This window comes from Trichosurus vulpecula, chromosome 4, assembly GCF_011100635.1.
Source record: "Trichosurus vulpecula isolate mTriVul1 chromosome 4, mTriVul1.pri, whole genome shotgun sequence".
NCBI classification, from domain to species: Eukaryota; Metazoa; Chordata; class Mammalia; order Diprotodontia; family Phalangeridae; genus Trichosurus; species Trichosurus vulpecula.
Genome location: NC_050576.1, coordinates 7575679 through 7601386, shown reverse-complemented (window position 1 = coordinate 7601386; position 25708 = coordinate 7575679). Strand labels below are relative to the sequence as shown.

The following is a 25708-nucleotide window of genomic DNA, read 5'->3' as shown; positions in this document are numbered from 1 at the left end:
AAAAAAAACCCAAAAACAAAAACAAAAGAGAAGAAGAAAGGTGATCATGTAGTGTGCCTCAATCTGCATTCAAACTTCACAGTTCTCTCTCTGGGTGTAGATAGCATTCTCCATCATGAGTCCCTTGGAGGGATTAGACTGAAATATTGGTCTCATTATGCCCATTTCTCAGATCATGAGACTGAGTATACAAGTTAATAGTCACCACATTTCACCCACAATGCTGGAAGACAGAATGCAATTTTCCTTTCTCTCCTTCTGGAGCCTGGCGTAAACTTGTTCTATCTCTCAAATGAGAATATAACAGTATAATATATGGCGCCAAATCGGCATTCTTGGCTGGGTTTTTGATGCTGGCTCTTCTCCTGACCTGCATTCCCAAATAATTATGAACGTCCAATGGGCTAAAGGAATCCCACTGTCTAATCTCACATTTTCTCTTTCCTTCAGTACCCACTGAATTCTTTTCAGAAGGGCAGCCACAGGCATTTCAAGATTTGTTATTTTAATTGGCTATTTCAAATATATTTATGAAGTTCTTCACTCTCACCTTAAAAGAACAAGAAAATTACTTCTTATATTTTACTAATTTGGATCATTTAATCCCATCCAGAAACATGTTTGATTTAGGAGACAGAAAATGGTTTGTATTTAATTCAATATATCCCTGTTAAGGTTATGATGTGATATTCTAGGGTAATCTGTTGTGACCGACACTACCAAATTCCAGATTTTCCATTGTTTGACTTCCCAAATCCCAGATAAAACCTTGTATTGTTTTTTGTTGCTAACTTTTTTTGGTATTTATTTATTGTTAATTTCCCTGGGCATCTACCTATTGGCTGTTGATCAAATAGAGCCTTGAAACTCTACACAGCAATGGTTCAGCCCATAAAACCTACCTTCAAAATCTTCAACTTAGACCCGCTCCCAATTTTGGGAAGAAAAGGCTGTGTTAGACACTCACAGAAACTGACTCAGGTCAATCATGGGAATTACGGGAAGTTTATGGGTAGTCTTATGGGAAGCTTAAGGCTCCTGGCGGGTATCTTTCTGGAATGACACACTGTGGATGATTCCTAACCATTAAGAGAATCAATACTGTAGACAGAGGCTTCATTCCTACAGTTACCAATTCTTTTCATTACTTTTCCATTTAAGCTGCTAAAATTCCATCACATTCAGCTAGCATAAAGATCCATTAAAGTGCCCATGGGAGATGGCCCCCTGCACAGAGTCACTAGGGAGTGTACTCAGTTCAAAGAAGGGTGAGGCTCCTTTTCTCCAATTCTTTAGCTCGTCCCAAGGACTTCCCCCAGGAAAGGAGTCCTTGGAGGCGATATCTGACTGACGGAGCGGATGGAGCTGAGATGGCCTGAAGTACAAATCTGTGACCCTGGGCAAGAGATAACAGTACCAAAGGGATTTACAATCCTTAAGGTGCTATCTTTCAGCTCCAGGGTTACTGGTGTTACAGTGGACACAATGCTGGGACTAGAATCAGAAAGACCTCACTTCAAACCCAGCCTCCCTCAGTGGCTGCATAATCCCGAGCAAGTTGCTTAACCTCTGCTTGCCTCAGTTTCCTCAGCTGTAACATGGGATAATAACAGCACTTACCTCAAAGGATTATTATGAGGATCCAATGAACTAATATTTGTAAAAAGCACTTAGCACAGTGCCTGGCACACAGTAGGTGCTCTATAAATGCTTACCCCCCTTCCCATGATATGGCAATGATAACACTGATGATGTCATCTAGGCTCTCCCCCCAAAGGGGAGCAGGAATTTCTCCAATTGTGGAAGCATATTAATAAAAAAAAATCTCCGTTTTTAGCTTAACCGAAAAATATCACAGAATAAATCTCTAGGCTAAATGAACAAAGAATTCTTTTGCAATCTTTCCTTTCAAAGGAGTGGGTACAACAAAAACTGAGGAACTTCTTAGGGAAATGCATTTAGGATGCAGATCAGACTTAAGTCAAAAGGAGAGAAGATTTTGCTTCCCGCCACCCCTGAGGTGAAGGCCCACTCTATTCCCTTGCCAAAGTCTTTGAGCATTCATCAATGGGAGGAGAACCTTTCAATCCTTGAGGGAAGGGATACAAGGATGAAGAGAACAGGGACTAATTTGTTAACTATTCCAAAATGGCAACCACAGACTATATTGCACCATATTACAACATTTTCCTTGTTCAAGATTCCTATAAATGTTACCTCAAATCCTCTTGGGGCACAGACATGTCAGAGGACATGGAATAACTGTACTAGTTTCAACATCTCTTTCTGTCCCAGTCAGAAATGGTTTGGATATTAGATCAATCTTATGTCGAATTAAATTGTTTTGGGCATAGTTATACCTAAAATGTAGAGTACCCGATTAATTTTATTTTACTTTGACACGATGTACATTATGCATCAGGTATGGGAAAGCTATTTATTTTCTATACACAAAAGTAATACTTAAAACGTATTGCCTACAATTCAATACTGACATAAAATCTGCTAAGTATAACTTGATAACACAACTACTGGTGCCCTATCTTTGGAGTTCACTATTTAAAACATCATAAAATATTATCCCAGATACAAGGTACAACTAAATCCATTGAAAAAAAATAAGCTACTTCAGAGTAGGGGTTGTTTTATTCTTGTGTATTTTTATCCTTAGCATCGAGAATAATATCTGGCACAGAACTGTTGCGTAATAAATTCTTGGAGATTGAAGGATGAATGAATGGATGGGATCTCTGACATGGTAAAATCCTTTGTGATTTAGTGCAAGAGAACCCTAAGGCTTAGGATGCTGACTCAATACCCCTCTTCCACCAGTCATCAGGAGCCAACTATAAGAGCATAAGCGAACTCAAAGGCTGGTGTAGGGCCCAACCTTCTGGTAGAGTACCCCATCTTGCGATGATTCCACAAAAGCCCCTAGTACCCTACATCACAGATGAATGGGGCTGGCACAGAGTCTAACCAGACACAGTTCAGAAAGAAGGGAGGAAGAGGAGGAATCAGGCAGCTCTCGTGACCAATCTGATCCTAGGATGCAGTGACCCTGTATGAACATATCTCAACCTCCCACTCGAGAACCAGAACACACTGATTTTGTCCAATTACATGACGAAAAGAAGAGGGGAAAGAGGAAATGGGTGGCTCACCAGTGTAGGTGGCTGCACTGGGCCTGGAGGAAAAGGGACTGAATCCTATCTGGGGCCAATCCTGTCTGCCCAGACCTGTGCTGGTGAACCAACTATAAGAATGCTGACACAGCCTTTCCTCAGAGCACTGGGGAGCTGTGCACCATCAAGGGAGTGTGCCCATGGGTCCACAAAGTGAGTGATGGTAGAAGAAACAAATGTCTGAAAACATTTTTATTAATATCTTTTTGTTTATATATTTATTAATACATCAACAAGAATATATCCTATTCCTGCTATTTGCCATGCACTGGACAAGGTACTGGGCTTATATTACTGGCCCTATACCTACAAGTAGGCTCTCACTTACAAAAAAAAAGAGAAGCAGCTATACAAACATAACCAGGGCAGGGACAGTATCGGACAGTCCATATCACATTCTTTTCCACCTGAACCCAATCTTGCTGCTGATCTCCACCATCAAAATTGGCTGTTATAATTACCATCATGTAGGCCATGATGTAATATGCAGTCTGGATTCTATGATGGGAAGCCCATGGCCCTGAACAGGGCTTCTTCACACTAACCCACATTCTAGCTGCATTAAGAGGGTGAAATTATATGCCATTCAACCCAGTCATCGATGTGGAAATTACTCTAGAGGTATATGGTTTCAGAGGGAAGAAAAGGAATCAGAGGATGGTTAACCACTTATCAAAGATGGTGTTTGTGGTAGTGCTGGTGGGGATGGGGTGGGGGATGGATTCCTCTTCAAGTTCAGTTTCTGGGTCCCTTCAGACTCTGTGATTCTATAAAGCAAAGGTTCAGGTCTACACTCTGGCACAGACTAATCCCATAAATCTTGCATCTCACCTTGAGTCACCATGGGAACTATAGTTCCAAGTAGCAGGAGAACTCCCTCTATTTATGCAGAGAGTGACTGGTCCTTAATTTATAGGTGGTGTAGCAGGTAGAACACTGGACTTGAAATCAGCCAGTTCTGAGTTTAAATCATGCCTCAGACTCTTCTAGTTGGGTGAGCCATTAACCTCTGTGTGCCTCAGTTTCCTCATCTATAAAATGGAGTTCTACCTCCAGAGTAAAGATCAAATGATATATAACTGTATTTGCAAAGTAATTTTCAAGCCGTTAATTACTACATGGATTCCAGCTCTTATTGTAATCTTAGAGAGTAGCCTGAGGCTCTGAGATTCTGTGACATATATGATCATAAAGCTAGGATATATCTGAGCTAGGACCTGAACCCAGGCCTTCCTATATCCTGGTCTAGCCACATCTTTTCAGGCCTTCCTCACAAATATGAAGGGAGTCTTGTTTTGTGTTTTTGTGCTGTTGTCAGGTTTCTGGAAGCTCAGACACAAGCTTTATTTATTTACCACATTCACTGTCCATAAAAACTAGATGCTAAACCAGTTTCTAAGGCAAGTTAAATTGCAACAGCTGTGCAGAAAGAAGTTGCTCTGACTATTTGGAAACTAGACCCAATCGTTTCCTTCCTTCCTTCTGTTTTCTGAGGCAAGCTGGCATATGTTCTGAAACATGTCAAGATGGCGGAGACAGTTTCCAAGAGGCTGCTGCAAGCAGAGCAAGAGATGGCCTTGGGAGAGGAAGGCTCCGTTTCCCAAAGACAGCACTTCCTGTTACACACAATGAGCAAAGGAGGAGTGAGTATCCACAATCCTTGGAGCTTTACAAGGCCAGATGGCAATTCCAGACTTGTTCCAGGCATCCAGGCCATTGAAATGGGAAGGAAGAAAAAGCAATTTCAGCACAGAGCAACTGGACTGAAGCAAAGTGGTGCATGCAGAAGACCAAAGATTTGGAACTAAAAGGGATAAGAAAAGACAACTAGTCCAGTTCCTTCTTTCACCCTCTTTTTCACAGATAAGAAACTCTAAGAACCAGGGCCCATGTGTATTGTGGGTAACTGTCTTGCCCTTGGTTATCTAGTAAGTAGCAGAACTGAGATTCAAACCCAGATCTTCTGATTTCAAATCCAACATTTTTTTCCTTACTTACCCAATCTAAATTTCAATTTTTAAAAATTTCATGTAGGTTATAAGAACAAAAAATATAATAACAAAATTTATACACATACACAATAAAACAAAGCCTTTAGGATTGAGCCTTATTTGTGTGCCTGCTGAAGTCCATTAGCTCCATGTCTGTAAACAGAGGACTGAATACTCCTTACATGAACAAACATCTCCCACATTGCTGTCTCTCCAAAAAATCTCTTCTGGCTTCCATGGGCTCTCAAGAATAAGATGTCAGACCTCTGTCACTGCTGGTTTACTACTCTGAGCACATCAGATCCACTCTCCCCTTTTCCACAATGGACTGAATGGAAACAGAGCAGGTTGGGCTTGATAAGCAACACTCCACTCTGTTCTTTTCTTGCTCTCTTATACTAATGTTTATTGTCTTGAAGACACTTTCATAGAAAGACTAAGACTAGAACCCCAGAAACCCTGGTTATTCTCCAGCCAACAGCAGCAGCATCCAGTAAGAGTGGCAGAAACTTTGAGCAAGGAACTAAGCCAAATACTGGAAAAGAAATAAGCAAACAGCCAGCCCTTGGCCCCAGAATAAACTTTTTTTTCTAAGTTGGTAGGAAAAATATTGGTGAGTTTTACAATAATAACAACTCTCACATACACAGTATTTAACATGGATTAGATTATCTGATCTTCACAACAATCATCTATCAAAAAGGCAGTCAACAGTCATTTTATAGATGAGGAAACTGAGGTTTAGACAGTTTCACAGATTTCCAGACCTTGCGACCAGGACATGGGTACCAAGAGCTTTAACTAGGGGAGACTAATAATGTAGTAGCAGTTCTTCCTCTTTCTTCCTTTCTTTCTTCCTCTCTCTCTCTCTCTCTCTCTCTCTCTCTCTCTCTCTCTCTCTCTCTCTCCCTCTCCCTCTCCCTCTCCCTCTCCCTCTCCCTCTCCCTCTCCCTCTCCCTCTCTTTCTTTTCTTTCTCTCCTTCTCTCTTTCTTTCTTTTTTGTAGCAGTCCTTTCATGGATAGGAGGGTCATGGGTATATTAATGGCAGGACAGGGTGTAGTCTGACCTTTACCTCTATGGGAGTTTGGGGTGCCATGTCACAAGAGACAGCTTCGAGAATGAGACCCTGGTACTGATGTTTAGGGATAAAGAGGTTAGCCACTTTGGAGAAAAAGAATGCTTCCCTCATTTTTATTCATTACTAGCTATAACAGTGTAGAAACCTCAGGTCTTCAAACTCTCTAGCGGTCTTTTCACTATAGGAGTGCAATAGCAAGCAAAGTGGGAAATTTCACTGTTTTTTCTTTTGGAGTACTTCTCAGCACTAAGGCAATCAAGTGCCTTTGATTGAGGCTTGCCTTTGATTGAATCAAGAGTCTTTGATGACCTGCTTAAGTCACAAGAAAGCTAAAATTTTAGTCACATGGTTGTGACACTCTCTAACCTTGAAGAAGTGTATATATACTCTGAGGTTAGCATTTTGATTTGGGGCTCACTCACTGGAAGAGTGTTTGTGTGATTTGGCCAGACAAGAATCTGGGTAGATATATATGTATGTGTGTGTGTGTGTATATATATATATATATATATACCATATATATATATATATATATATATATGGTATACTATCCAAATTCTTAAAGGAGAAGCTAAGTGAGTTATAGTAAGAAATAGACAGCAAAACTGTACTAGCGAGGGACCTCAAATGTTCCTTCTTTGAACCTGATAAATCAAACCAAGAAATAAACAAGAAAGAAAGGATTGGTAAATAGAATATTAGAAAAGTTACATATGATGGACTTTTGGAAGGAAACAGAAAGGAATATACATTTTACTCAGCAGCATCTAGCACCTATACAAAAATTGACCAAGTATTATGTCATAAAACCCTCAAAATCAAATGTATAAAGGCAGAAATGTTAAATGTATTCTTTTCAGACCACAATTCAATACAAATTGCATTCAACAAATAGCAGTGTAAAGAGATATTATAAATTAAATGGAAGTTAAATAATCCAAGTCTAAGAAATAATTGTATGAATTCCACTTGTTCATAATTTATATTCTTTGTAATATATTGTTGTAATCTTTTAGCTCACATTTTATTTAGGATTTTTGCACCCATATTCACTAATGAAATTGGTCTATATTTTCTTTCTTTGTTTTTACCTTTCCCAGTTTAGTTATCAGTATCATATGTGGTTTATAAAAGGAGTTTGGTAGGACCCTGTCATTGCCCATCATTCCAAGTAAGTTATTTAATATAGGAATTAGTTTGCCTTTAAATATTTAAAAATATTCACTTGCAAATCCATCTGCTCTTGTGCTTTATTCTTAGGAGTCTCAATTATGGCCTGTTTACTTTCTTTGTCTAAAGTAGGTCTATTTAGATATTCTATTTACTCTTCTACTAATCTGGACAGTTTGCATTTTTATAATATTTTTCCATTTCATTCAAGTTATTAAGTTTATTGGCATATAATTGGGCAGAATAACTCTTTATAATTGCTTTGATTTCATCTTTTTTGATGGTATATTTACCCTTTTCATCTTTGATACTAGTAATTTGGTTTTCTTCTCTCTTTCTAAAAATCACATTAACTAATGTTTTTATAAATTTTATTTCATTGAATTTTTTTGGTGTTACCAACTCCTAGTCTTATTTGTTAATTCAATGGTCTTCTTAAACTCCATTTTATTAATTACAATTTTATTTATTCATTTATTTATTTTTTGGATTTCCAATTTGGTGTTTAATTGGGGATTTTTAAATTTATTCTTTTTCTAGTTTTTCTTTTAACTGCATACTCAGTTCATTGTTCCGTTCTTTCTCTTTTTTTTAAAACTGATATAACAATATCCCCTCTAAGGGCCCCTCCTTTTTCTTCTATTGAACTACTGAGCTAATGAATAAATATAGGAGTTAGTTTTATGAAAAAAAGATAGATAAGCCATTGGTTCATCTGATTAAAAAGAAAGAAGAAAACCAAATATCCAATATCAAAAAATAAAAGGGTGAACTCACCACCAAAGAAGAACAAATTAAAGCAATCATTAGGAAATAGTTTTCCCAATTATATGGCAACAAACATGACAATACGAATGAAATTGATGAATATTTGCAAAACATAAATTACACAAATTAACAGCTCAGGAAATAGAGTATCTAAATAATCTCATCTTGGAAAAAGACATTGAGCAAACCATTTATGAATTCTCTAAGCAAAAATCCCCATGGCCAGATGGGTTCACAAGTGAATTCAACCAAACATTTAAAGAACAATTAATTCCAAAACTATATAAATTATTTGGTAAAATATGCAAAGGAGTCCTACCAAAATCCTTTTATGACACAAATATGGTGCTGATACCTAAACAAAGAAGAGCTAAAACAGAGGAAGAAATCAAATCCTTAGTGAATACTGATGCAAAAATTTTGAACAAGAGCAAAGATGGCAGCTGGAAAGCAGGGACTCTCCCCCAGGTCCCACCAAACACCTGTAAAAAATGGCTCTGAACAGATTCTAGAGCTGTGGAATCCACAAAATAGCAGAGGGAAACAGGGTTCCAGCCCAGGAAAGTGTGGATGGTCGCTGGGAAGGGTCTATTCCATGGAGCCCAGCATGAGCCGCACCAGGACCAACCAGACTGGGAGCTGGGTGAAACAGGCAGTAGGGCCCCGAATCATTGAGCTGTGACAGTTACCAGACTTGTCAATCCACAAACGCCAAAGACAACAAAGAAGGTTATTGGGAAAACTTCCCTATGGGAGTGAAAGGAGTGCTCAGTTGACCCTAGCCCCTGGGGCATGGAAGTGCTGCAGCTCTGGGGCTGCTTCCAGAGCTCCAGCTGTGGTTGCCCCAAGCCCAACCTGTGGGAGGAATTAAGCAGCAGATCAGAGCAGGAGTGCAGAGCCTGCCTGGATCTGGGTCAAGGCCCAGGTTGGCGGTCCTTGGGGGAGGAGGAGCTCTGCTATGGCACAGTTTGCTGTGTAGAAGTAGTTCTGAAAATAGTAGCACAGTCCCTAAAGCTTGGGACAAAGTACTCTCTACTCTACAAGCAGTCATACACTGACAAAAAGCTCAAGAGTCAAGTAGTTGGCTGGGAACATGAACGGACAGTGAAAATGGACTCAGATTCAGTCTCAGACTTTGGAATCTTTTTTAGTGACAAAGATGATCAAAACATACAGCCAGAAGAAGTCAACAAAGTCAAAGAGCCTACATCAAAAGCCTCCAAAACATATGAATTGGTCTCAGGCCATGGAAGAGCTCAAAAAGGTTTTGGAAAAGCAAGTAAGAGAACTAGAGGAAAGATTGGAAAGAGAAATGAGAGTGACACAAGAAAATCATGAAAAACAAATCGATGACTTGCTGAAGGAGACCCAAAAAAATACTGAAGAAAATAACACCTTTAAAAATAGACTAACTCAAATGGCAAAAGAGCTCCAAAAAGCCAATGTGGAGAAGAATGCCTTGAAAGGCAGAATTAGCCAAGTGGAAAAGGAGGCCCAAGAGACCACTGATGAAAAAACTACCTTAAAAATTAGATTGGAGCAAGTGGAAGCTAGTGACTTTATGAGAAATCAAGATATTATAAAACAGAACCAAAGGAATGAAAATACGGAAGACAATGTGAAATATCTCACTGGAAAAACCACTGACCTGGAAAATAGATCCAGGAGAGATAATTTAAAAATTATTGGACTACCTGAAAGCCATGATCAAAAAAAGAGCCTAGACATCATCTTTCAAGAAATTATCAAGGAAAATTCCCCTGATATTCTATAACCAGAGGGTAAAATAGAAATTGAAAGAATCCACCGATCACCTCCTCAAAAAGATCCCAAAAAGAAAACTCCCAGGAATATTGTCACCAAATTCCAGAATTCAAAGGTCAAGGATAAAATACTGCAAGCAGCCAGAGAGAAAAAATTTGAGTATTGTGGAAACACAAGTAGGATAACACAAGATCAAGCAGCTTCCACATTAAGTGATCAAAGGGCTTGGAAAATGATATTCCAGAGGTCAAAGGAGTGTTCCAACAATCTGGCTAGCAGCTGTTGTGTGGGTGAAAGACCAACACAAGCCCAACAACAAGAACACTACCGGCACACTGCAAAAGCACATGTTCTTTTGATCTGCTTTAGTAAGGAAAGCAACGTTAAGGGGTTGACAAGCTTACTTTCATTCAGCATACAAATATGATTCATTTAGTTCAGGGGAAAAAACCAGCACCCTGAACTTCAGAGCAAAATACAAACAAAGAACAAACATCAACAGACAGACCTTGTCTGATTCAAATCCCAATACATAATTACCAGAGTTTAACAAAGTGCCAGCATCCAGGTTTACAAGCTGGAGGGCTCTTAACTACAGCTGCCCGGAGTCTCCACATTAGCTCCACTGCAGGTGAAAGCCCTAAACAAATTACAAACATCGACAGACAGACTGAATACAGATTCATAGTTACCAACATCTAGGTTCATCCTGGGAGCTCATAATGAGGGCTGGCCCAGAGTCACTCATGCCACCACTGTTGTGGGTAAGAGCTCCCAAGAAGAGAAAGCCAACCCCTGGTTTTATATCTTTTTCAGGGTCAGGGGTGTGTCACACATGCGACTCACCCACATGGCCTACAATCACCACAGCAACTCACCCATGTGACCTAGAATCGTCACAAAGAGTACACTTAAACCCACGTGGTCTAAAAGCCTCTGCTGTCCCAGACATGTCACTCAAACTCATGTGTAAACTAGGCCCTCCCCTGAGGCAAGGAGGCACCAAGGACACCCAAATCTAATTAAGGAAACAAATGTCAAACTCTTCAAGGGCACTTGGTTGAACTAAGTGCCAAGAGATCATTTTGCTCACCAACACAAGGAGTTAGGACTAAAACCAAGAATCACCTACCCAGCAAAACTAAGTATCATGCTCCAAGGCAAAATATAGACTTTCAATAAAATAGAGGACTTTCAAGCTTTCTCAGGGAAAAGACCAGAGCTGAATAGGAAATTTGACTTTCAAACACAAGAATCAAGAGAAGCATGAAAAGGTAAACAAGAAAGAGAATTCATAAGGGACTTACTAAAGTGGAACTATTTTGCTTACATTCCTACATGGAAAGATGATGTGTGTAATTCACAAGACCTTTCTCAGTATTAGGGTAGTTGAAAGGAATATACATACATACATACATACATACATACATACATACATACATACATATATATATATATATACCCACACATATACACTAAGGGCACAGGGTGAGTTCAACATGAAGGGATGATATCTAAAAATCTAATATAAATTTAAGGGATGAGAGAGCAATATATAGAGAGAGGGAGAAAGGGAGAGATAGAATGGGGTAAATTATCTTACATAAAAGTGGCAAGAAAAAGCAGTTCATTGGAAGGGAAGAGGGGACAGGTGAGGGGGAATGAGTGAATCTCACTCTCATTGAATTTGACTAGAGGAGGGAACAATATACACACTCAATTGGGTATCTTACCTCACAGGAAAGTAGGGGGAAGGGGATTAGAAAGGGGGGACGATAGAAGGGAGGGTAGATAGGGGGAAGAAGTAATCAAAAGCAAACACTTTTGAAAAGGGACAGGGTCAAGGGAGAAAACTGAATAAAGGGAGACAGCATAGGATAGAGGGAAATATCGTTAGTCTTTCACAACATGACTATTTATGGGAGTGTTTTGCATGATGATACATGTGTGGCCTATGTTGAATTGCTTGTCCTCTTAGGGGGAGTGGTGGGGAGGGAAGAAGGGAGACAATTTGGAACTCAAAATTTTAAAAGCAGACGCTCAAAAAAAAGTTGTTTTTGTATGCAACTGGGAAATAAGATATATAGGCAATGTGGCATAGAAATCTATCTTGCCTTACAAGAAAGTAAGGGGAAAAGGGATGGGAGGGAGGGGGAGTGGGGTGACAGAAGGGAGGGCTGAGTGGGGAATGAGGCAATCTGAATATATGCCATCTTGGAGTGCGAGGGAGGGTAGAAATGGGGATAAAATTTGTAACTCAAAATCTTGTGGAAATAAATGCTGAAAACTAAATATATTAAATAATAAAGTATGGAATTAAAAAAAAGATATTTGCAACAACCATAAAATTTTGAACAAAATACTAGAAAGGTGATTACAGCAACATATCACAAGTATTAATACACTATGACCAGATGAGATTTATACCAGGAATGCAGGGTTGGTTCAATATTAGGAAAACTATCAACATAGTTGACCATATCAATAATAAAACTCATAGAAATCATATGGTTATCTCAATAGATTGTGAAATTGCTTTTGACAAAATATAGCACCGATTCTTATTAAAAACAATAGAGAGCATAGGAATAAAGGGAGTGTTCCTTAAAATAATAAGCAAAATCTAAAACCATTAGGAAGCATAATCTGTAATGAGGATAAGCTAGAAGTCTTCCCACTAAGATCAGGGATGAAGCAAGGATGCCCATTATCACCACTACTATTCAAAATAGTACTAGAAATGTTAGCTAGGGTAATAAGAGAAAAAAATAAATTTTAGGAATTAGAGTAAGCAATAAGGAAACAAAACTATCACTCTTTCCAGATGATATGTTGGTATGCTTAATGAACCTTAGAGAATCAACAACAACCAAAAAAACTACTTGAAATAATTAAGACCTTTAGCAAAGTTGCTGGATATAAAATAAACCCACATAAATAATCAACAATTCTTTAAATGACCAACAAAGCCTGGCAGCAAGAGATGAGAAATTCCACTTAAAACAACTGTAAACAACATAAAATACTTGGAGTCTATCTGCCAAGACAAACCCAGGAACTATATGAACACAATTACAAGTTATGTTTTCTCACAAATAAAGTCATATCTAAACAATTGGAAAAATATCAATAGCTCATGGGTAGGCTGAGCCAGTATAATAAAAAATGATATTTTTTCCTAAACTTATTCACTTATTCAATACTATACCAATCAAACTACCAAAAATATTTTATAGAACTAGAAAAAAGATTCCGACAATATTCATCTGCAAGAACAAATGGTCAAAAATATCAAGGGAATTAATAAAAAAAAAGGAAGGTGGCATAGCAATACTAGATCTCAAACTATATTATAAGGTTGTAATCATCATCTCATACTGGCTAAGGAATAAAATGGTGGGTCAGTAGAATAGATTAGGTATACAAGACAAAGTAGTCATTGACCACAGTAACCTAGTATTTGATATACCCAAAGTCCCTAGCTTTTGGGATAAGAACTCACTATGTGACAAAAATTGCTGGGAAAACTGGAAAACCACAGGATACAAAGTAGGTATAGTCCAACTTCCTACACTACATACTAAAATAAGGTTGACATGGGTGCATGATTTAGACATAAAGGGTGAACCCATAAGCAAATTAGAAAAGCAAGGAATAGTCTGTCAGATTCATGGAGAAGGGAAGATTCATGACCAAACAAGAGATAGAGAGCATTAAATAAGCATCTGTGGCTTTTGTCCTGTAAGTGAGTTGTTCTCCCATCCTCCCACACAGTTCTATCATGTGAGCATTCAGAAGATGTATTACACTTATAGGTTATCCAGACAACAATATGATGATGATGATGTACTAGGGGGCTATCTCTTTGGAGCACTGCCCAGAAACAAGAAGGTCCAGATTGGCTTCATTTCAATTGCTCCCCCCTTTGCAAACACCATAACAGAAGTTTTAGAAATTGCTATGAAAATAAGAGGCATGGAGAACAGAAGAGTTGATGGTGGGTGGTGCAGACATGTTCTTCAGAATTTCAAGGGAAGCTCTAGAAAAGAGGGATGAGATCTTTACTACTGGATTTCTGGAAACTAAAATGTTAAACATCACATAATTTTTACAGAGATATAGACTGAATCTTCAAATAAGAAAACAAAACACAACCATATTTCCCAACATGTAGAACTATTCTAAAGGGAAATGAGCTGCCTGAGTCCAGGCACAAGCGATGTTTTCAAGTAAAGAATCAATGACCACTGTGGAAGCACGTTGTAAAGTAAACTTCCCTTCACATAGACGTTCGGCTGGATGGCCTTTGAAGTCACTCTGAAAAACTTTAGGATTCTGCGATTATTTCTCTCAAGAAACCAGGATATCATGTTACTGTATACCTAATAAGTCTTTGTGTCCTAATAAGTGTCTGTGATTTGAACTCATCTTCTTGACTCCAGGCCCAGAGCTCTATACACTGTGCCTCCTACCTGCCATTCTAAAATGAAAATTTTATGGAATTTCAAAAACTTCCTACTGTCTATATAGCAAGGCCATATTTACATTCACAACAGCTTGCTCCAAGGACTATAACTAATTCTATAACCATGACTATTACTCTCTTTCAAAATGAGCCTTCAGAGAATGCTGTAGTGATCTATGTCCACCAATTTCCCATGCTTCAAAATTCGGTGCTGGGGCTAATAAAAGTGAAGTGATTCACCTAGGATCACACAGCTACAAAATATCTGAAATGGAATTTGAATTCAGTTCTTCCTGATGCCGAGGGCAGCATTCTATTCATTATGCCAAATTAAATCTCTATATAAACTATTTGAGCATTGGCTCTTTTATCTCTGAAGTGAAGCAATTGGATTAGATGAGCCCAAACATCCCTTCCCAGCTCTGCATCCTATAACCATAACAATGGCCCCTGATGCTATTCCAATCCATCCTTGATGCCACTGCCAAGAAAGCTTCACGATGTTCCACTCTGATCACGCCACTCCTCTACTAAAAAACAAACTGATAATAAAAAAGCCCTCATTGATTTAATATCAATTGTGCAATGGAGCATAATTTGCTCCTTGCTCTGGCATTCAAGTGTCTCCACAATCTGTCTCCCACCTATATATCTGGATCCATCTCACAACGTTTCTCCTTCCATAATTCTCCATTTCTGCTAATCTGTACTCATCCATCCAACCATTCCCATTCTGTCTTTTCACCTCATATTTACTTTGTATATATCTACAGAAGTACACATTTGTCTTCATTAATAAAATACAAGCTCTTTGAAGGCAGCAATTTTATCTTTTTATTTACAGCACTTAGGATAGTGCCTGAGACATCAGAGACTATTAATAAATGCTTGTCACTTGATTCATTTATCCATTTCTGTGCTTCTTCTCAGCTCATCTCTTATAACTAGAATGACTCTCCTTTATCTTTCTAAGTTAAAGTCCTTTTCTATCTTCAAAGCTCATCTTGGATGACATATCCACCATCCAGGTTTCCCCAATGCTCCCGAGTGAAAGCAAAGAGTTGCTCCCTCCACCATTTCCTTATATTCCTTGCCTATCCTTTGGCTCATATTTATATAGTATTGTAAGATACGCAAAATGTTTTCCCCATTACCAACCTTATGGGGCAGATGGCATAATTTATTATTACTCAAATTTTATAGATTAAGAAACTGAAGCTCTGAAAAGTTGTGACTTGTTCATAGAAGACTCAATCCCATTTGTGGACTCCTTCTTCATCAGGATGTAAGACAGAAGCTACATAACACCAATGCCTTGCACCTAATAGGTACAACCTAAGAAATATATGTGCACTGGAAATGAAAAAAAAAGGATAATGAAGCAAAGGATAATGAATTTTGTGGAAAATAAAGTCATGTTATAAGTCTGATTGTCCATGACCGTTCTTATTTTGTTCATTCTAGAAAAGAGAACTACACATCTAACAATGTCATGGAATTTCTTTATGACGATGTAAGTCATTGAATGTTGATCCACTTGTAGGGGAGATTCTTTATGACATTTTCACAGAAAGTAAAAGGATGATCTTTGGAAGAGATCAAACTTGTCAACATTTGGTACAAACTCTAACAGGGCGCAGAATAGAATCAACTGAAGTTGCAGTATTTATATCTTAAAGTCTAACCTGCACACAGTTCTGAAGTAGAAACCTAAAAGAATCAAATTTCTATCTATCATCTCTAATTCATCTCTCATATTATTGTTATTCAGTCATTTCCGTCATGTCCAACTCTCTATGACCCCATTTGGGGTTTTCTTGGCAAAGATATTGGAGTGATTTGTCATTTCCTTCCGCAGGTCATTTTATAGATGAAGAAGCTGAGGCAAATAGGTGACTTGCCCAGAGTAACACAGCCCGTAAATGCCTGAAGCCAGATTTGAACTCAAGGAGATGTGTCTCAGGCTCAGCACTCTATCTACTATGCCACCAGATGCCTCTCTATCATATATTTATGATTTATCTATCTAGATCTATTTCTCATATTTTTTATCTATAGAGAATCTATTCATATAACCTCTATCAAGTGTTTATCATGTGCCTATCATCTATCTATTATCTATCTATATGTCTCATCTTTTTTCTGAACATCATTTTTTTCAATATTGTGTTTTGCCAAATCTGCCTTGTACTCAGAGGCACTCTCATTGTGGAATCAGAGGAACTGGGGCTAAATCTCAGCTCTGCCATTTATCATCCACACAACTTGGGGAAGTCACTTCATCTCTACAGATGCTCAGATGTTCTCTTCTCCATACAACAAAAGGGTTCAAGTCGATGGTCTATAAAGTCCCTGCCAGTTCTGAATAACAACCGACTCTGGCCTGGCAGTGGAACCTTTCATTTTGACTCCAGAGAGGTCAATACAACTTTTATTGAATCTGCTCAATAATTGTAATGTTCTCGGATGAATTCTATTGTTTTATTCTGACAATAATACTAGAGGAAAAACCTCATGTAGTAACTAACTCTTGTCAATTCTTTCTTGGTTATATAACATTTACTCTCTATGTCACAGGAGGCAGGTGGATACTTTTCCTCAAATAGAATTACACCCTTTTCCAAAATTCATTTTTTTTCTTCTTTCTACTTGAAAAATCATTATTCCTTGGAACTCTAAATAAATAGCTTAAAGTCTTGTTCTGAGTGAGCAAAAGATTTTATAATGAAAGGAAAGGTCAGAATTCCCATTCTTTTTACTGACTAACCATAAGCACTGGGATGTGTGTGTGTGCATGTGTGTAGTGGGGGATCAAAACATGGGTACTGGGAAAATATAAGCTTTGGTGAAACAAAGGTCTAAGTCACTATTTTCCAGTGGCCAAAGGGACACACTGAGATTCAAGAATGAGGGCACAATTTTCCTAGAAATTCACATTTCTTATAACAATTAATAAGAAAAGGATTGAGTTGTTCCTTGTTAATTTTCTTTCTGTTGTCCAACATTTAATTGTCTATCCTTTGACCTGGTCATACTCTATCTGGGATATTGCATTCATCTCTGAGCACTGTATTTGTCCTACACCTATGTACGTGAGAATGTGAGAATGTCCAGAGGAGGGTAAACTGTTATTCAACCATTTTCCAGTCATGCGTAATCTTCCTGACCCCATTTGGGGTTTTCATTGTAAAGGTATTGGAATAATTTGTCATTTCCTTCTGCAGCTCATTTTACAGATGAGTAAACTGAGGCAAACAGGGTGAAGTGACTTGCCCAGTGTCACACAGCTAGTAAGTGTCTGAGGCCAGATTTCAACTTAGGAAGATGAATCTTTCTGACCCCAGGCCCAGAGTTCTAGCTACTGCACCACCTAATTGGCCCCTGAGGAGGGTAACAGGATGATAAAAGAGCCTGGGTTCATAATAAATGAGGAGCCATCAAAGAACATGGGGATGCTTAGCTTGGAGAAGAGAACACTTAGGGGGAATATTATAGCCATTTTCTAGCCCTTGAAGGGGTTTCATGTGGAAGAGGTAGGAGATTTACTTTGCTTAGTCCTGGAGATCAGAACTAGAAACAACTAATGGTCATCACAAAGCAATGATGAAATGCTTGTAAAGAAAGGTTTTCTCCCCCTCAAAGCCATCCAAAAGTATTCGTGAAGGTCTTCCAGCCAAGCCTTGATGAGCAGCCGTGGAGGGCATTTTTATTCACAAACGACTTGAGCTAGATGGCTACTAAGGAAGGGCCCATCCAATCCTGAGAATCGATGATTCTTTGACAAGGTTTCCACATTGTGTCAATGTGATATAAAGTTCATTGGTCAGATGTAGGCATGTTTTAAAATACTGGAATGCTGAAACATATTAAAAGTTCTAAATCCAATCTAACATCACCCACCAATCGCCAGCTAGAGGTTGTTTTGTTTTTTTTTAACAGACAAATGCAAGTTTAATTTATAAAGGAAAAAAAACCATCTGAAAATGAAAAGGTAATTGTAATTGAATCTATATAAATCAAGTTCTGCAATCTCCTGGGAAGCATTTAACTTGGCATCATTTTGTGGATTCTTTATCATATAATTATGCATTATGTAAAGTAATTTTGCAAATTCACAAAAGCTTCCCATCCAGGGAGACATACAATGGAACAGAGAATGGGAGTTCCCACGCTAAGGTCTTGTATTCTTGCAATGTCTTCAGAGAAGACTGCAGGTTTACCTGATCTACCCCCACCCACAAGGGCAAGTTTCACTGATTTCATCCCTTCCCCCTCCAGGGCAAAGTGCACAGCCAGTGGTTTGACCAGGAATCCAGGATCTTGAGGATCACACTCATAGCCTCTTCATTAGCTCCCCTTCTAGGTTGGCCCAGCACTCAAACAGTACAAAGGAATAGTTTTTTTTTTCCCTTTAATGATGAAGAAAACAAGGAAATTGAGAATACTTATAGAAAAAAATCATCCATGTGTATCACATCCTGTAGAGCTAGTCAATGGGTTGGTTACTTAGCTCAACTGCTTCCCCCCTTCTTTCTTGCTCCTTTTTAAAAGGGATTGGCCTGGATAAAGGGGGGGAGAGGGATACATTTGACAAGGCAAGCACAATTTTAAAACCAAATCAACAACATTAAAAAAAGTAAAAACTAAAGTGATACTAATAGTAATTAACCACAATAGAAAAAGACAAGTTGCACTAAATAGGAAGCCATTTTCACGATCGTTTTCAGACCACAGGATCACAGCAATAGACATGCTTTTCTGTTATCCGTCATTATAGCCACTATTTTCAAATACTTTGGCTAATAATTAAGGAATACGTACATACATGTATGTATGTATGCATGTATGTACATATATACCCATCTTTCCATACATTTATATATAAAATCAATCCATTAATATACAGTCATATGAGAGGAAGTCACTAGACGCTGGTAGGATCAGGAGAAGCTCCAATGAGAGCATGCTGGTGAACTGTTTGCTAATTTCCAAATGCAGTGTGTCAGTCGTCACTGCTGTTGCTGTAATAGCTACATACTTTTCCGAAAACCTTTTCCAATGTTTTTGGGTGCATTGACGATGCCAGCTCAACACATCTGGAATCTGGGAAACAGTACAAAACCTCATGCAGATGCATGGATCTAACTTTAAACAAACATTTTTTTTTTGGTCCAGGGTCTTCGGGAACACTTTTTGCCCCAGTTTCTAATACATTTGTTCCCTGAGCAAGTCTTGTGCTTTCCATGGTCTGTGCCCTTCTTTTCATTCTGCTCCCTATGTGGAAGGACCCCTCTTCTGTCTCTGCCTACAGAAATCATCCCTGACCTTCGAAGCTGAGTTGAAAGGCTGCCTCCTCTAGGAAACATCCCTTGATGTTCTTTGTCCTGCTCCCCAGGCAGACATGCCCTCCATTCCTCCAGACTCCTTTAACTTTTTGTTGCTACCCCTTGTGTTCTTGTACTCTATTTTTGTGTTTCTCATCTGTCCCACTAGACTCAAAGAACCACAGATTTAAAGCTGGAAGAGAGATGATTCTGTGATTCTATGAATCTAAATGAAAAGTTCCTTGAGGACAGGACCAGGGTAGTATTTAGCTTTGCGTTTGTTCCAGAAGCCATCGGGGCCACCTTGCATGTAGTATTTGCTCACCAAATTTACATCGAACTGAATGTTCTAGTTTGAGAAACAAAACAACTTAAAAACAAACAAACAAACCTGGGGAGTCCTGCTTGGTAGCAGTTGTTATTTGAACATGGAAAATATACATCTTCTGGATCAATGCAATTTTGAAATATGGCTCTGTAACTGGCTCATGTTAAGGATGGGGGAATGACTTTGAATTCATGTTCAGTAACTACTGTGATGTTTCATCAGGCTCAAAGTACAGTTCCAAATGTTCGAAGAATTTGCTTCTTTAAGTTCTGTCAACTGAACAACCTGGTGTTGGAAACAGGGACCAGATATACAGAAGAAGTTGTCAAACATGCCTTAACTATTCATGAGGAAGGCGGTGTAAGCTAGATGAATTAAAATCCCACAGCTGTGGCTGTTTGCCCCTGGAAATGAGACACATCAGAGAGAGACTAGGAGGTAAGCAAGCAGTGGGATCATGGGATTTTAGAGTCATAAATCTGAAGGTGGCAGGGACCTTAGAGGTCCCCTCATTTTATAAATGAGGACAAGGGGCCCAGAGATGCTAAGTAACTTGCTAAATGTCACCAGGTAGTGTCATAGGCTGTCATCGAATCCAGGTCTTTTGGACTCTGGCTATGCTGCTCTATGTACTACTCCAGGGTCATGGAGAATCCCTCACCACTGGCAGTTTTTTTTTGCCTATACAAAGTGATCTATAGTCTTACCCTCCACATTTTCCACTCTCTCTTGCTCCTCAACCCCTGGTAATCTGACTTCCAATCTCATCACTCAACTGAAACTGTTCTCTCCAAAATCATCAGTGATCTCTCCATTGCCAAATCCAATGGCTTTTTTCATTCTGCATCTTTCTTGACCCCCTCCCCCAAGCATCAAACACTGTTGACTGCATAAGCCAATGTAAGCACCCACTACCTACTCTCTCCTTTGTGTGTTTTCAAGACCTTCTTTGCATTCAATTCTTCTCCTACCTGTCTGACCACTCTTCCGTGGTCTCCTCTGCTGAATTATCAGCTACATTCCAGTGGCTAACTCTAGGTGGATATGAATGCTCTGTTCTCTGCTGTTTTCTCTTCTTTCTTTATGGTCTCCCACTGGTTAAATGGACATCCCTATGCGCATGACTCATAGTTCTATATAGACTGTCCAAGTGCCTCTTGACCTATAGTAGCTACATCAAAATCTGCCTACTAGACATTCCAGGCAGCATATCCTTTAGGTATCTCAAACACAACAACCACCTTTCTGACAAAATCTACCCTTTTCAAAATTCCCCTCTTTTTGTTTTTTGTTCTGTTTTTCTTCTCTTTTTATTTCTTTGGGCTTTCATCTCAACATCATGTAAAAAAAAAAAAACAACAAACACAGGACAGGCACACACGTGGGCACATGGGAGGTTGGAGCAGGACCCTCCTGCCAGTGCCCAGCCTCCTACCACATCTCCACCCCACACTGGCCAATTTGGGGGGGGGAGGGGCGGGGTGAAAGGCTAAAGCAGAAGACCGGGGCAATAGAAATTATAAAGATGGGTGCAAGCCTAGAGGGTGGGCATCTCTTCTACTCTGTGGCTTAGGAATGGGAACTGACTGCACAGGGGGAGGGAAAAACCCTCGGCTAAGAGGGCAGGGTAAGGAGGACAGAGGCATCTTAGGCTTCCCTGACATGCTAGACCCTTCCTACCCCAAATCGCTTCCCTTCCCCAGACCATAAAGGCTGCTTTCTGGCCAGGGAGACCTCGGCACACAGAAGAGGCCTCCCTTGCCCTTCTCCCCTCTAAGAGAGAGTGGCCTCCCTGTATAAAAAAGCTAGACCAACCTTCTGAAGGAAAGATTCCATCCAGTAATTGAATCAGAACAGAAGGGAGAAAGAAAGCCAATACAAGAAAGCCAATACAAGTGCCAATACAAGACAGAGGGAGGCAGCCCAGATAAAAGACCCTACCTCCAGCCCCGCCCATCTATCCACCCACCCACCCACCCCAGACACTGGGTCCTGCAAGGGACAGCAGGAAACACAGACTGCGACAAATCTGGATGGAATTTAAGGCTGAAGGGATGGGGAAAGGCTACCCCAAGACCCTCCTGGCTTGGCGGAGGGAGACACCAGAAGTGCCTCCTCACCTGGACCCCTGGTCCTTCCTAGTCCTCTCTCCCCCTTCCAAGTAGCAAAGCATCCAGTCCTGGGACAGAAAGGAGACCCCCAAGCAGCTGCTCCATCGGGGAGGGTGGGGACAGGGGAGGAGCAGAGGAGCGGAGGAAAGCAGGATGGGGGGGTTCTTAGTCTAAGCCACAGTCCCTGTACTGCGAGTCGTATTCCAGCTCTGCGCCCACGCAGCGCACCCCATCTAAGAGCGTTGGGGTGCCACGGTACTGGTCCATGGCTCTGGCCTGAAGAAGCATTCGGGAAGTAGCATTGTCTCTGGTCTCAGAGGCTCGCACCAGCGCTTTCTTGAGGACACCTTCCTTGTGGCCATGTGTTCACACTTCACCCAAAAGGCTTCAGAAACGGGACTCGCACTCAGGACTTTTGGGTGAAGGTTGGAGATGGGGATGGCGCACACATCTCTTCCCAGTCGGGGCACTGGAGGAAGGGTGAATGTGGTCTCATACTTGTGCATGATCTTCAGGAAACCAATCTTGACAAGGAGGCTGCTGTTGGCCTCCTAAGAAACTGTGACGACTATTAAAAGCAAAGTAGGAGGAAGATGCAATGCAGAGTTTGTGGAAGAGCCCATCGGCCAATTCGATTGAAAGACAATGGGTTGTCAGGAATTCGAGGGTGGTGGGGTGGGGAGGTGGGGAGACTGGGGTGGGGGGGCTGGGGTGGAGGTTTCCTCTACAGCTCGACCGGGTGAGAAGAGTCTGGGAGGGCCAGGCAGGGTTAAAGGATCCAAGGGAAGAGTCAGAAATGTTAAAGGATTTGATATCAAGTTCAAATACTTTTTATCAGTCTGACATACTTTGATTCACATTTAAAGAAGATACTTCAAACTTCTCAGTTATAAGAGTGGCCTGACCAGAAGGGAGAAGACACTAGGCCACATCAGTGTGTTGATAGCTCTGGAGGTTTCATAATCTACGGAAACCTAAGATGACCTTAGATAATACATATCCATTGAAAATAAGTAAAAATGAGGAGAATTTTAAAATTTCTAAGAAATATGATTTTAAAATTCAATTCTTACTTGAAAATGCATCTTTTTCCTTATATATTTTTTTCTTATAGAAAGCAATTAAATTGACAGATATCCCTGTCAATAATTTTATTATTTTTTCCTAAAAAGGAGAGAAAATTTGGTGCTGTGAATCGATAACAGTCTTTTCAAATATTCAATTTTTTAACGTAAACAGTCTAAAATAGGACAATATGCCTTCTACTTGCAGTTACCAAATTGCTAACAATATCCTCCAAAATAGATAACCCGCTTCAAAAAGCAGTAGCTGGGCAAATAAACGATGTGACAAAGACAATGAATTTTACTGGATAAAGAATACGATTAGATGATGTAAAATGTGATCATTGTGGGACAGAAAGAGTTCCTCAGTGTCAGCAATTGAAGTAGGCAGCCTTAGCAATGCTCAAAATAGTCTTTGGCTCAGTTCCAGTTAAGAGGGAGTGCAGAAATTGAGTACACATAAGGATCTGGTTGTTGCATCTACATATTTGGTTAAAGAGACATTATACTTATTCATTGAACCCAACAGTGATTGTCTATTTACATGGTGACATGCATGGTCTTAGTAATCTTTAAAATATGGGGCTGGGAATTGACCTAAGGTCCCTCCAGGTCAAATCCTATGATCTTAACTCTGTGATTAGTATTTCTAAACACATACCAATCTTATGAAATGTATGTAGACTGCGCCAAAGTTCATATATATATATATATATATATATATACACACATATATATATGTGTATACACACACACACACACACACACACACACACACACACACATATATATATATATATATATATATACTTTCTGATTTGAAAATAAAAAGAGAAGGTTGGCTTAGGTGAACTCTAAGGCCATTTCTAGCTTTAAAGCTACAATCCTATAATTTGAATACTATGCCCCTTTTAATATAAGAGGGTCATTACTCTGATGCCACATTGTTGCCTGGAGGTGACCCCAGGTTCTTACACAGAGCCTGAATTCTGATGCATCCTATAAAGCTAGAAACGTAGTACATTTAGTTTCTTCATTAGGATCACAGAGGTAGAGAGGACCCTCTGTGGTATAACACAATTGTTAGTCTAATCTGCTAATTTTAAATGTGAAGAGACTGAGGCCCAGGATTAGTGACTAGTTAACTGTCACAAAGATAGAGAGCACCAGAGGGAAGATTTGAACTTATGAAATCTGATTTTTGGATCAGTATTCTATCCATTGATCTACAGATTTTAAAATGCTATTCACTAAAGACCAGTCTAGCTCTTTCTTTAGAGGCTCATAACCAACCTCATGGATAGAGGGTGATACAATTTTCAATTATACCCTATTTTAGTCATGTGTGTGTGTGTGTGTGTGTGCGCATGTGCGCATAACACATATATATACACACATACACATATTTGTATGTATGTATATATGTATGTATAATATAATATAATATGTGATATCACATATGATATGGACTTAGGTCCATCTATCTCCTAAGTGGTAGAGATGTTCAGACCTGGGTGAGTAGAACATGTACCAACACCCATAAAGTATCTGAGGTATAAAAGCAGAGTCTGAAGGAAGTTGAGCCATAAAGGTGAAATGGCTCGTCCAAGGCTGACCATCTTGTTAGCAGCAGGCCTGGTACTACAGAAAATGCCTTTATGTGGCCTGCTCAGATAAACCAATAATCTGTGTGAATCCAGGGGTTAATATGTTTTCTAATTAGTCTTCCAGAAATAAAAAGAAGTTTCTATTAGCCATGGAGAGGGCTGTGCTCAGAGATGTGAGAAGCTCTTGTACTCCAGGAACATCATCAGGGTTGTAAATGCATGTTCCAACAGTATATAATGGAGTCATATTGATTTTTTCTTACATTACTACAAATATTAAGCATGTGATATGGGCAAGTCTCATTAGTCCTACTGCTTAAATGAGGAAGCTCCAAGACACTTAAAGATAAGTGATATTAAAGAAAGCATTAGCAGAATAAAATGGAAATTCCAAATTTCAACACCTACATAAACCATTCCATTCTGACTTCTATTTTAAAAATCCTTTCCATCAACCACATTTGAAGTGATTTCCTCTAAAAATATATAAAACAATTCAGTCAAACCCTAGTTACATGAAATGAGATGAGCATCCTAAAACGTACCAGCCTCATGAAAATTCCCTTTACTTTCTCTGAACAAACATTAAGATGATCTTTTTTTTAAAAAAACTGATTTACATAACTAGGTTAAAAAAATATGGAGCTAAGGAAAATATTAAGTATTCATTCATCCATAAATAATCATTTGACTGCTTATTTGGCATGGACCTAGAGCCAGGACATCCTGTGTTCTAGTCCCAAGTAAGAGACAAATGAGCTGCCCTAATTTCGATTCTAAATCACTCGATACCCCATAACTGATTTCCTTCCTTGGCCAAAGGAGGGAGTTTGGTTCAATTATTTAAAGAAA

The 25708-nt window shown here is 39.3% G+C and overlaps 1 protein-coding gene across 1 annotated transcript in view; it reads right to left on the bottom strand.

Annotated features, from left to right (window-relative positions):
- NEGR1 (neuronal growth regulator 1) overlaps positions 1 to 25708 on the bottom strand; it is a gene marked incomplete at its 5' end in the record, with an annotated part of 1111620 nt that overhangs the window by 450754 nt on the left and 635158 nt on the right.